General features: G+C 36.3%; 1 long non-coding RNA gene across 1 annotated transcript; it reads left to right on the plus strand.

The window, feature by feature from the left end:
- Positions 1-4,598: 4,598 nt before the first annotated feature.
- On the plus strand, positions 4,599-9,772 carry LOC128511560 (uncharacterized). Its single transcript, XR_008356181.1, has 3 exons — positions 4,599-4,679; positions 8,995-9,122; positions 9,676-9,772. It is a non-coding gene; the product is annotated as an uncharacterized LOC128511560 (long non-coding RNA).
- The last annotated feature ends 4,378 nt before the right edge of the window (positions 9,773-14,150 follow it).

A 14,150-nucleotide genomic window follows, 5' to 3' on the forward strand; every position in this document is an offset into this window, starting at 1 on the left:
AGCTTAGAAAATGCTGAAAATGTGACTCTGGAAATGGCTGACAAGGCAGAATAAACAAAGAGGATGAAGATGGTCTGCTGGAATGATGGCAGTGTGCCACTGGTTGATCATGATAAAAGAATGAAAGGGTTGTACTAAAACCCTGCTAAGTAAGACCTCTAAGGGACCAAAAGCTTCACATGAACGATTTGGGCTCTGAAAGAATGTGCGAGTTTGTTTTTGTAAAAATGTACGTGTGAATTCTGATTTTTTTTTTTAGTTTCTACTACAGTCATGCTGAGTCTTAATAAAAAAAAAAGTAATCCTCAAATTCTTCTTTGTTTATGTTTGTTCATATTTGACTAGTATTATTTTATACAACAAACAAAATTGCAACACCAAACCCTCTGACCTCATATTTCTACTATGAAAATTAGACCAGAACTTGAGCCTGAGGTGACACAGCTGTTTGAATTGTGTATTTTCTGTTTTAAAAAGAACCTTAGGAATAGTTCATGTATAAAGACACTGCCCTTTTAGAATGCCCGACTCTCACTCATTTTCCACATTAAGGAATGAATTGCTTTACGTCCTGTGTGCAGATGTATTCTCGTCTCTCAGGTTGCATATTTTCAGCATGCATAAAAGAGCACATGGAAAATACATTAAAAAAACTGCTCGTTGTTTTCAAAGCAGGAACATGTGAGAGGTGAAGTAAATCAGCTGTCTTTAAGGCAAAAAAAAAGTTCTAGTATGTCACATAACTGGTGCATGATTCAGCATTTTTCTTTTCTTTTTTTCCCCCTATCTCAAGGAGAAGGATTGAAATATAATGAAATCTAATGGGCAGATTTTTTTTCCCTCTAAGGATAGTTATTTATGAGTATTGGCATTTAGTGGTGCTTAGCACACTTGGTTTTGAACCAACATAAATGCACTCCAACTGTGTGCTGAGACATCACAGAATAAAGCCTCTTTAATCAGTTCAGTTCTGTGTTTGGCATGTATAACACTTTGCTCGTATAAAGAGATGGTGGCATGGTGGTGTAGTGGTTAGCATTGTCGCTTTGCACCTCCAGGGTCCAGGTTCGATTCCTGGCCAGGCTCGATTCCCGTCTATGTGTGCATGGAGTTTGCATGTTCTCTCCGTGCTTGGTGGGTTTCCTGCCTGCCAAGATATGTAGGTTAGGCTAATTGGCATTCCCAAATTGCCATAATGAGTGTGAGAGTGTATGTGTGTGCCCTGTGATGAATTGGCGCCCTGTCCAGGGTGTACCCTGCCTGGTGCCCTAAGTCTTCTGGGATGGCCTCCAGGTCCCCGCGACCCTGAATACAGTATAAAGTGGTATAGAAGATGAGTGAGTGGTATACAGAGTCTTCCAGTGCAACTTTCTATCACTTTAATGCCATCTTATTGGAAGCACAGGAATTATTTCTTTTAATGTAATTTGTATTTCGTGCTTTTAATTATTATTATAGATTATAATTACAAAGCTACCAAAGTGAACAATGGCACAAAAACACTCGCTAAAATCACATAAGTAAGAAAGCTTTACCATTAACTTCCTACACACATTAAAAACCTTGCTCTACACCTTTACTTTAGAGAAAGATAATTTAACACCGATCTATTGTATAACTAAAAAAGCAACTGATTAAACCAATACTGGGGATGTGGTCATGTCATGAAAAATAATTTGGAATGGTTTTATTCCATGGAAGCTTTGTAGGCGAAAGCTCCATACCTTAGTGTAGACAGGTTATTATTTTAAGTACTAATAAACAACCTGCACCTTCTGGTTAAACTAGGCTGCACAGATAGCTTCTTTTTCTTCTTCTTCTTTGTCTTTCGGCTGTTCCCTTTCAGGGGTCACCACAGCAAATCATCTGCCTCCATCTAACCCTATCCTCTGCATCCTCTTCTCTCACACCAACTAACTTCATGTCCTCTCCCACTGCATCCACAAATCTCCTCTTTGGTCTTTCTCTAGACCTCCTGCCTGGCAGTTCAAACCTCAGCATCCTTTTACCGATATATTCACCATCTCTACTTTAAACATGTCCAAACCACCTCAATCTGGCCTCTCTGACTTTATCTCCAAAACATCTAACATGGGTTGTCCCTCTGATGAACTTATTCTTGTACAGATAGCAATAGACCAAATTGTCCCATAGGGTACTGTATGCGTTGAGACCACTCAATGCTATACAGGTCATTAGTAGTATTTTATAATTAATATGAATTTTCACAAGTAGCCCTTCAAGAGTGGATATGGGGAAATGGACAATATGTCGAAATATTCTGCTGCGACTCTTACTGGATGTTGTATTTAAAACTAACTGCTGCTGCAAAGTTGTTCAACTGAGAGGTATTAAATCCTGGATCAGATTTTCTGAAATTTCCATCTATTAAATTGTCAGATTTTAAAGTAATATTTTCAATATTGTCAGTTTCAAGGCAAAATTTTACTACTACATAATGTTCCCTGGTGGTCTTTGCTACTGTCATAGGTTTACTGTACTTGATATGAATCCTGTATTATTTTTGGTGTTCTTAACCATTTTTGTCTTAAGAAAATGCTTTCCTTCTATGCAGTATAAAAATCTACTAGTCTAGTTTACAAGACAACATAATCTAGTGTCAAGTAAAAGGCTAATCTGTATGGTCAGAGAGCAAATGAATTGAGGTAGGTAAATCTGGGAGGTGAAACTGATTACAGTACCAAACATAACTGTACATTTGATATAAAGGCCAAGTGCAAATATTATGATGAAGAGGCATAGAAAATTATATGATGTCATGAAAGATCATTTTACACTGGGTTTTCTATATTTATACCAAATCTCAGTAATGAATCTTGTCCTCTGCCAGTGAGCTAGCACCGCGGTCTGCTAATGGAATGTGGTCTTAGTGAGCATTACTTAACCCTGTGGGAATGTGACTGAAATTTGCTGCTCTCCACCAATGCAGCGCTCACCCTTCTTCCGTCATCTGGTAATTATCAGTGTAGACACACAGAGTTGAATAACCTTTACTGCGTATCCTGTTTTCACATTTGAATCTTGGCAATTAAGAACATTACCAGTTCTTATGCTGTCATGTACAGTATGTGTTGCTATGCATGTACTGTATACCTTGCAGTGCCTGCATGAAAGTATTCTTATGATTATTATTTGGGATTTTTTTCTGCTTCTTTTAATGTGACTCAATACAAATATAAAACCAAACATATTCTATAGATATTTACAGATTTCATTAATATTAATTAAAAAAATCTAAATACTGCATCACTGATAGAATTAACCATTCAAGACAATACTTAGTGCAATCTCATTTTCCAGCAGTTGCTGATGTGAATTGTCTCAAATAAGTCTTTAAACTTTGTGCACTTTAATTCAGGCATTTTCTCCACATTGCTCAATACAAATTTTTTCCAACTCTCCCAAATTAAATAAAGAATGTTGGTGGACCGCAATTTTCAGGTCATGCCACATATTTTCAATTGAATTTCAGTCTGGGGCATTTCAAAACACAAACCTTCTCTTTCCAAGCGATTCCTTTGTAGTTCTGTGCTTTGGCTCATTGTCCTGTTTGGATGTAAATTTTCACATTAGACATATTAATGGCTGACTGGAACAGGTTCTCCTCAAGAATTTGATATGCATGTTACCCTTGATGGCAACAGACTTAGAGTTCCTCTTGCTAAAATAAAACAACAAACCCAGGGGGATGATGCTACCACCACCAGAAATTGTGTTATATGGGTGTTGAGCTGTATTTGGGCTTGCATTTTAAATCAAATGGCTAGAAGTCTTTTTTTTTTCCAAAAAAACACACTTGCATTTTATGTTCACCTTTCTCACAAATGGCTTCCTTTTGTACACTCTGCCACAGGGCTCGAATCTGGGATGACACTGTCTTATTCATCCAATGAGCTCTGTAATCCCTTTACCTGGTGTTTGCACTCACTTCTTGGATACTTTCCTGACAGTTGTCATTCCGGGCCATGTGCTCAGTTTGGAAAGACGGCATGATCTCGAAAGTGTCTGGGGTTGTGCCTTATTTTTTCCACTTTGCTATAATGGATTTAACATTGCTCCAAAGCTTTTCTCATCTTTTTAAACACTTCTATAATATTTTCCTTGTTTTAACTATACCTCAAAAATTCACAGGCACTTCCTTAATCTACATGACAACAGGACTGATCTGATGCCATTTTATTGTACAACAGACTGTAAAGTCAAATATATTTTATGTACAGGTGTACAACTGGCCACAAGTGGATATAAAATCAGCACCAGTTAAACAATGTTTAGATTTTTTTTTTTATAATTTGCACAATGTCTGAATAAACTGTTAGATGTTTTTATGTAATATACTTATGTTTGATGCTACAATACAGAAAAATAACCTTACCTTACCTCAAACCAAATGTCTTGTCTTTAATTGCTACTTCTTTCCATTTGCTTTAAACATGTGGATTATATTTCTTGGTTTTATCTAGAGTGATTGCTTGGTGTTTTTGCCCCCCTCATGTTTGGAGCCTTAAAACCAGAATTTCAGGTCAGGCAGTACTATAAGAGCAGCATGAGAGAAGAGACACACCTTTAAGCTCTTGGCTGAAGACACACATGCTGTGAGTGGTTGTAACTCCCAGAATGGGGATATTGGATAAAGGCTAGATCCTACGTGTCAGAAGGTGAGTGGGTCAGGATTGTGGGGAAGAGACAAAGGATAAAGCCATGGACTGGTACAACTGGTTATGTGACGATCATAAACTTATGTATTGTGCATTTTAATAGAAGTGAGATGTAACAGAAACAGCACATACAAATATGGAATTATTCCAACAAATACTTAAAAGCTTATTTAAATTACATATTAAGTATAGGTTCACAATGGCAGCATTATATAATGTCAGTTTTTGGCTTTGCCAGACATGAATCAATTCGGACTGTACCAGATGGCTTCTGTTATGAAGTGCAATTATAGAACCTCACCTGCTCCAGTTTATTTACTGTTACTTCAAATTATGCAAAGTAAAAAAAGGAAGCACAAGTTTGCGATATGGAAAGTTTACAAATCTAAATCTTTTTTCTTTTTCATTTTCCTCTCTTTTATTTTTATTTTTTTTACTGTAAATCACCTGAACATGGAAGAGAGGGTAGTTAACTTTTGGTCACATGGGTTCTCCATGCTAGGACCCTGTTCCTAAATACTGTATTTTTCCCCCCTTTGTCATGCTCCATTGTTGACATCAGTCATAGTTTCTCCTCAAGCTCCTCCCTGGATCCCTTCCCGTGGTACCGCCCAGATTGAGATCCCAGAGGAGACAACAGTCACTTCCTTAGAACACGAAGTCCACATTCCCCACATTCTCTCTGACCTCGACAAACAACATTCCAGTTTTGGGAAAGGGCAGTCTATCACTATTTAGTCTCTCTCTCTCTCTCTCTCTCTCTTTCTTCAGATTCAGATCCAATACCCATCAGGGTCAGATTTTCAGCACGGTGATTTCAGGCCTCCTTTAAGCCAAGTCTGTATTGTGGATCTTGCTGGCCAATAATTACACCCAGTGTATACGGGATACAATCGCTACTTGGATCAGAAAAGTGCACAGGGCAAACAAACAAAAGAGATGCAAAAGTACGATTATGCTTTCTGCTGTAAGACAGTTGCGTGAGTTAAGGGAATTGAGGAAAAACAGAGGAGAGTCTGATCTGAAAATCAGGAATCTATTAGCAGGGTTCTGGGTCCTTCCTGTTTATAATGATTTCAGTTATTTCAACAATGTCATAGCCAAAATTTGGATTTTGAAGGTCATCTGTTATGCAAAATTCACTTTTTGATCATTTTTGAACATTCACATGGGTCTCCGGTGTCTGTTGACACACACAACATAAAGTATAAGAAAAAAAAAAACATTCCCTCCTGTTTTCTTTTTCAGTTCATGTAGAAACCTGGGCTTGGGCATGCCAGTCAGACTGCCTCCTGTGATAGTCAAAAAGAGCTATTTGCATAGATCTTCCTCCAGCTTGATGCCTAAAAGTATCTAAAACACTGCTTTGTTAACTGTCATGGTAATTTCCTTACCGCAGCAGATTCTGCACATAATGGATATTGTTTATTTACTCTGGAAGTGTTCTGACGGCTGTCCCCAGTGTCTCGTTCGTGTGCCAATCATTTCACATCGGACTGCTTTCCGAACAAGCGACGGTTCAGTGCTGGATTCCCTTCACGACTGAAGCTCAATAGTGGATTCTAACCGTTTGTCTGAGCAATAGCTCATTTACACATAGACACTGAAATGGCATGAATGGAGGAGGAGTGAAATTGAGGCCATTTTAGCTGGATCATCAACACACACACTTTAGTAGACCTCTAAGACCTGCATTAACTTGTTAAAGAAATAGTAATACATGAGACCTTTAAAGTTGTTACTGCTTATTTACAAAGTTAGTCTGTTGAACTTAAAAGGTAAGCCAGCAAGGCTATGCAGCTGATAGGGGTAACGGGAGAAATTTCATTTCCAAAGCAGGATAAATCTTCACAATGGTAATCTTAAGGAATAGTCAGAATGCACCAGAAAATGTGCATGCAATTATTTGAAGTCAATTTCATCAGAGTAGTAGTTTGGATGGTGGTAACATGGTCATCTAGTATCAGTAGTGTGATGCAAACATTACAGAGGTAGAATGGTAGCTTATTTGCATTGAAAGCTATTCACACTGAAGCAGCTTGTATTGAATAGAAGTCACATGGCAGAATACTGCACATTTCAGCTGGGAAATTAACAGACACATTTTGGGGACCTCGGAGACCTATAACTTGTTAAAAGGAGGGTATATAAGGTTATTTTTAACCTTTAACAGGCTGTGTTAATAAATACATCCACTTAAATATACTTGACTTGATCTGCTCCAGAACCTGGAACCATATAGTTGACAAACCAGGAACACAGATCTTAAAATTATAGAACTGATAGATTTTATCTATTACAGAATAGTATGCAATAATAAATGCTGAGATAGCTCAGTTTTAGTGTAAAATAAAACAAAATCTACTCTTACTAATGCTAGTTTTAGGAATCAGTTGTCTGACCGCAGATCTCAAGTGTTTTTTCCTGAATCTAATTAGAATCTGGTTAGTTTGAAGGCCCTGTCAGTGTCTTTGCCTGCCAGCCTCTGGGCGTGGTGGGATGTGGTGCACTGGGTGTTATGGTGGCTTTCGATCGTCACTAGCATTTACTTTTTTTTTCCCGTGGGTGGTGCTACATTAGCTTTTCTATGGGATTGGACCAGACTGGCTGGCCCATAGTTCCCATAGGCATAGGTGAGCCCTGTGTGCCCATGATCCTGTCAATGTTAATGTGTTAGTGGTTTGTGGTGTTAATGTTGTGGCTAATTGGTGTAGATGCCTATTATAAAAGGTGTGCTGCATAAAAGCTTGTTTGAGAAGAGTTAGAACAAGAAGCAGACAAAGTATATTTTTGGTATGTATGCCAATAGACCCTCTTTAGTATTTATGTTCATCTGTGGTTCAAAGAGTTTGAGGATAGGAAAGGAAATTGAGAAAGAAAGAGAGAGAGAGAGATTACTAATTGTGTACACCATCCAGGAACCTGGTTGTATTTATGAGGATAGAATAAAGGCATCAGCTTGCCTAATGACATCTGTTTCCGTTATGCAAAGACAAAACACCCACAACTGTACAACCTCTCAGTCTCTCTCTGGTTTTGTATTAATCACTGTGTATTATTGTGCTCCGGCACTGTTGCGCTTTCAGGACTATGGTGTTGCAATAGTTGTTGGCAATAAGTAAACACATAAATAATGCTCCATTTCACATTAGATCTAAAGTAACTTTCAGAATTTTTTCCGACCAACAAAAAAGGAAAGAAAAACAACAACAAAACAAATATTTGTTTGTTTCTTTTGTTAGCAACAAGCTAGCTAGCTAACTGGGATAAGTGATGAATACTCATTTAAATGATCAACTGTTATAGCTTTAACAATCTTTATATCTGACCATATTGTGTATACAGTATAACTCATTTAAAAGTAAGAATTGTTCATGCTAGCATGGTTGCTTCGCGTGTGTAGAGTTTTCATGTTCTTCCCCGGCTACTTTGGTTTCCTCCCACAGTTCAAAGACATGCAGATTAGGCTAATTGGTATGAGGTGCCGTATAGGGCTTAAATCAAACTTCACATATGAAACACTCACACATACATATATACTACTAACGGCTCGAACAACTACATATGAAAGGCGCGCGCACACACACATATACTTTCCACACACACATATATACTTTCCACACACACATATATACTTTCCACACACACATACATACTTTCCGCCATATTTGCCACAGATTCCGTGCTTCAAGTTTTCTTTTACTTCTGGTTACACCAAAATGCCTTTCGGTTTTACTGAAATGCCTTCCGGTTACACTGAGAAGTTTGTATGTGCGTGTGTGCGCAAAGTATGTATGTGTGTGCGCATTTCATATGTAGTTGTTTGATCAGTTAGTAGTATATATGTATGTGTGAGTGTTTCATATATGTGTATGCAAGTGTTTCATATGTGTGCATGAGTGAAGTTTGATTTAAGCCCTATACGGCGCCTCATAAAGTGGTGTGCCCTCTTTATGTTGATTAGCTGAAAACTGAGGATATTGTCTTGAAAGATGGAATTCCCTCAAGTTGTAGGTGTGTTTTTATTTGTTTCATGCTGGATGGAAATGTTTAACAAGTTACACATTGTTTAATGTTTAACCTTTAGTCGAATTCACACTCAAGACTCAAGGAAGAGGAAGATCAGTTTTAAAAGAAGAACTAAGGTGCAGGTGGTCCATTCAATTTACAACCATTTATACATCTTTGTAATCTTTTGAAAAAGAGTAATAGTAAAGACAAAGGTCTGAATAAATCAGCTTGGACTATGACAAATAACAGGTTCGGTCATGACATGGTGAGTGAAGCCTTTGCATGACGTCTGTTTGCTCTGTAGTTACATCGTATTGGTTGTGGAAGCCACCCGAATATTTTCTCTGCTTGAAGCATGCTGTGGCCTTAGGAGACTCTCCAGAACTGGTGTCCTAAAATAACAGCTTGATCTCTACACTTCATCTTGCTCAGGTAAGAAAACAGCCACAATCATGCAGGTTATAACATGTGCAAGCTCATGGGATCAATACACCCTCAGCAATAAGGTTAGTCTAGAATGCTTGACCTCTGTTGGCCTGTTGATGACTCGACCCACTATAACCTTACATTGGATTAAAAACTGTGTTCACACTGATGAGGTTAGTGCTTATCACAGGGAAATGTCAATACTGTAGTAGTAGCTAACCTACTTTATGGTTTCAGGGACCATGTGTAAAACAGTGCTGCAAGTTACACAAACACAAGCGTCTACTGCCGAAACCCCTGGCTAGTTCTGACTGAAAAAGAGACCAGTTCATGTTTCAAATATTTGTGTTCTACCACAAATTCGAATTAAATGATGTATGTTTATTTAGAATCAGGCATCATCATTAATCGCTTTTTGTATTTTATTTCTTAATAAGTTTATCACAAACAATTGAGTCAGTGGTTAGACCGGTAAAAATTGGGGATTTTTACTTTTCCCAGTACAATGTGTCACCGTACCCAGCACGCCCACACTAACAATGATTTGTCTAACTTCTAGGTCACAGGGCAGATGATGCTGTCGCTTGAAGCATAACAGTGCTGGCAGTCTTTGTGTGATCCTTGAGGCCCTGGAACGGCTGTGGGATATCTGCTGTTTGCTGTGGTAAGTTAAAGAATGAGTCTTTATTTCTTTTTGAGTGAACACAGGCCCAGTGTTTGACCCTGATGTACCCTGATTCAACTTGGAGAGCTGCATGGTTTAAAGCTGGGCTCAACAACCCACGGTCTAAAGTCTTGCCAGCTGTCCTGAAGTTCAGCGTCACATCTTCTAATGCTGTAGGCTACCTCTACAGGGTGGGTGAAAAGTAACCAGACATTAAAAATTGGTAATAAAGTCCATGTTTATAATGGAAATGTATCAAACTAACTGTATATGTACTTTATTACATAAGAAAATAAAAGCAAATCTTTCTCACAAATCTCTCAAAAATTTCAACATAGGCACCAGTGGTGTAAAACGGTTTCCTCAAACAGGGACGGAATGCACAGTCTTCTGAAGGAAGTCGATTGGGATATTGCTGAGAACCTCCTAATTCCATGCCTCGAATTCCTTCAGTGTGCTAGGCATTGTCCTGTACACCTCCTCCTTTTGTGTAGCCCCACAGGAAAAAATCAGATGGAGTAAGATCTGGACTTCTTGGTGGCCATTCATGAGGTCTGTGTCGTCCCAGCCAATGTCCTGGAAAATGCTAGGACTAAGCACGCACGCACAGTAAGAGCAAAATGGGGTGGTGCACCAGTGATACTACAAGTTCTATAGCCATTAAGTATGGCTAAGTTAATTTTCACCCAACCTGTATGTGTAGAGGGAATCCTATAAGAGTCCTGTACTAGTAGAAAGGCTAACTGACCAAATTGGATATTTTAGTAATTACTTATTATTATTATTTTTTAAAAACGTTTCATGATTTTACTGGCATTACCATGACGGATTGTAAAAAAATATATATATACCAAACAATAAAACTCATTTATAATATATATATTGTACAATAATTATATTGTAATTCTCCCTCCTGCTAGATGCAGTTTCATGTCTGGGTGCTTTCAGCAAACCTAAAATCTTTACAGCATGGGATAATTTTAGATGCTAAAACTGTCTGAAGCAGTAAATCCTTAGACAAACACACTGCGCACTGGGCTCGGATTAGCCGTGTACACTCGATATTTCAAATGTAATCCATGAAAGAAAAAGCAGAGAGAGGAAAAAAAGTAATAAGCAGTTGTAGGTAAACTATCTGAACTAAATGAACTGAGCTTGTCTCTTGGATGATGTACATGCTTAAACTATCAGTATTTACAAACAATTCTCTTCCAACGTCTTCAATGCAATGAAAGTGAAGAATAAACTCACTTGTAACATATAAAACAAAAAATGTAAAAATTAACAAAGAATTTAAAAGTTACATATTTAAAATATATATTTTTTACTTTTTTGAGGTCACTGGCAGTCGTGTAAGCATTTCACTGCATATCGTACTGTGTTTGACTGTGTATGTGAAAAAATAAAATTTGAATTTGAAATAGAGAATAAAGGAGTCTGAAAGTACATCCTAGAAGCCTGAGTGAATACATTTTTTTTTTTAGATCAAGGGAAAAATATACATCTGAAGCATTTAGCAGACATCCTTATCCAGGGAGACTTGGTATGTTTATCTCATTATATGCCCTAGGAGGCGAGGGTAAAGGTCCTTGCTCAAGGGCCCAACAGAGGCAGATTGGTAGTACTGGGGTTTAAACCTGTGACCTTCTGATCAGTAGGCTAATAACTCACTGAGCTACGCATGCTCCTGTAATACTGATAACAGTGCCTCAGTCAACGGTGAGAAGGTTCAAAATCTAACATCATACAAGGAGCGCCTGAAGGAAAAGGAAGGTGAAGTGAAGTTTAAATGTTTCTATCGTATTTGTTTCTTTGAAAAAGAAAAGCAATACTCTATACTGTGGTGCTTCGAGTTGCCCGTTGGTTCTATTGGCATCGCTCCGGCAGAATAAAAAAAAAAAACTTGTCAAAATGCTGAAATGTGCAGCAAGACAAAATGCCGTCTGTAGGAAAGAATGACTGCAGCTCACAGGCTTGTTAAAAAGCTGAGGAAGGACTGCTTGGTTTATGATTGAAAGGTATCCCTGCGCCATCTGCTGTTCACTACGTGTACTACAACAGTGGTACTTCTGCTGTAATAAAAGCACTGAAATCTGCTTATACATCAGTACATACATCATTTATAAGGATAGTAGTTTTATTATTATTATTATTATTATTATTATTATTACAACAACAACAACAACTACTACTACTACTACTAGTACTACTAACAATAATCATTATCTCAAATACTTTATGGTCCAATTTTTTCCCCCATTTTATTTCATTTGTTGACCAATATTGACAAAGTATACAGTATAATTCCTGAATGAAAAAATAAATAAAAATAACTATTTGAGTTACTCAGCATGTTTAGCTAGGCTGAAAAAAAAAATCCAATATTTACAAAGAAGACAGGCATTAAAAAAAATCTGGGTTGATAGCTTTAAGAAAAAGAAATTCATCACTGCTTGCAAAATATTCTTGCAAACAATTTTATAAACCTAAAACCTGAGTTATATCTCATTCTTTAATTAAATGACTTTTAATATATATCTTACTAGATAAAAGTTATCCCAGGGCTGGGATAATTTGCTCAAAGATCATCTAAATGAATACATACTGATAATAATAAAAAAAAAATTTAGATGATGTCGTTTACTTAGACAATTGCTACAAATTTTTACTATCGGAGAAAAGAAATACTGCACGAATTAACAATATAGACATAAATAAATAAATGAAATACTGCTAAATATGACCCAAATATTGATTTATAGGTCAATTTTAAAAAGAATCAATGCAACTCAATGGCATTGTGTTCCGTGTCCAAATGTCTGCATGGACAATTTTAAAAGTAGAGTCAAATACATGACAGGAATTAACAAAGATCAGGCTTTTGTTTATTCCTTAACCATTATTTACCAAAAAAGATCTAAAATTTCATTATTTTCAACATATATCACTATTAAATATGAAACCTAATCTGCTAGGGAATGTGGAGTCCATGGACAAGTTTATAGGCAAGTTACTATGATGCTTCATGGTAAAACAAGTCCACTGGGCAAAACATAGATCTCTACTTTAACTTTTATAGCAGATAACACCCTAAATGATATATGGAAGTGGTATATACTAGAAAAGATAGATAGAAAATTGAACTTTCCAAGCAAGAAATAAAAATAGGCCAAGTCACTAAAATCAGCTAGATGAAAATAACTCAAGGCCTTGGATTATAACATGACTGGAAATATTACAACGTCAAAAATCATTAGAAATACCACACAAGAGATTTACTTATCAGCCTACATTTTCCTGTGATAAAACATATTATTACAGCTTCTCTGAAAATTCATGTTCCAATAAGCTTGATGACATTAATGGAAATCAATAGACCAGTTTAAAATAATGACCACAGCTTTCATTGTATCAGTAAATAAAGATGTAGCTGTAAAAATACTGTCACTACTGAATCACTTCCACCTGCCTTCAGTAATACAGTACACTTCTATAGCTTTAACTTATAAATTGCTCTTCAGTGCTGAAATCAGTCCAGTGCATGTATGTATAAAATCTCAGCTGTTTCAACTACATCACCAAAGCACTGAGGGATTTACGGCACAGCGTGCTACAGATAGAGGAATTAAATAATAATAATAATAATATTATTATTATTATTATTATTATTATTATTATTATTATTATTAACAACATCAACACAGAATCCAACCCTAATTCAAATAAAAAAAAATTAATACATTCTCTTATACAATAAACAAATTTTAACTGTTATTCCTATTAAAAAAAAAAAAAAAAAAAAAAAAAAAAAAAATATATATATATATATATATATATATCCACTTAAACATATTTTGAGGAATCATTTTTACAGAACAAACATTTCACTATAGTGAACTGAAAACAATTTGATGAATAAAAGTATTTATATTGGGGCATATTTTATGCATCATTATCATATTTATAAATCGTTGCAAATGATGCATTTTCAATTTCAGAATACAAAAACGATTCAAACATATCAGTAATGTTCATGTCCAAAGTCTATTTAAGTATTTAAAAAAGAATTTTGTTTGAACTTTTATGAAATACTTTTTTTTTTTTGTAACTAAAATTATTAAAAACATAAAGTATTTTCATAGCAGTAATGTACACTGTACAATGTTTGACAAAGAAATCTAAGGTGTCTTAATCTAAAACTGACTAAATCTTAAACTGACTAATATTCAAACATGTAAACATGTTTGGGCCCAATCTGAACTTACTGGGTCTTTCTATGAGAACTCTATTTATTTTACTAGAATTTGTTTCTAGCAGTGAAAAGGTGCGAAAACCAATCCTCATAAGATTTGGTCCTTCATCAGTGTACA

This window comes from Clarias gariepinus, chromosome 2 (genome assembly GCF_024256425.1).
Source record: "Clarias gariepinus isolate MV-2021 ecotype Netherlands chromosome 2, CGAR_prim_01v2, whole genome shotgun sequence".
NCBI lineage: Eukaryota > Metazoa > Chordata > Actinopteri > Siluriformes > Clariidae > Clarias > Clarias gariepinus.